Here is a 291-nt window from a genome sequence, read left to right on the forward strand (position 1 = left end):
TTAATTTGCTAACTATTTCTCGTTATAATTTCAAAACTAAGCTTCGGAGAAAATTTTTGTAAAGGAAAATCGTCTTAGAATTGAGTCAAGAATACGTCTTTTCAGGGACACCGGGGTTATTCTGAATCACCCTGTATACACTCCGGCTTCCTCAGATCAGAACAAACGGTTGCAGTGTTTCTGGACATTCAAGGAGCTTTCGACAATGTTTGTCCGGCAATTCTAATTCTGGACTTATCCGACATAGGGATTCCGGCGCGATGCCGCAAATTCATCGAGAATCTCATAAGT

Source organism: Wasmannia auropunctata, unplaced genomic scaffold (genome assembly GCF_000956235.1).
Source record: "Wasmannia auropunctata unplaced genomic scaffold, wasmannia.A_1.0 LD336076.1, whole genome shotgun sequence".
Taxonomy (NCBI): domain Eukaryota; kingdom Metazoa; phylum Arthropoda; class Insecta; order Hymenoptera; family Formicidae; genus Wasmannia; species Wasmannia auropunctata.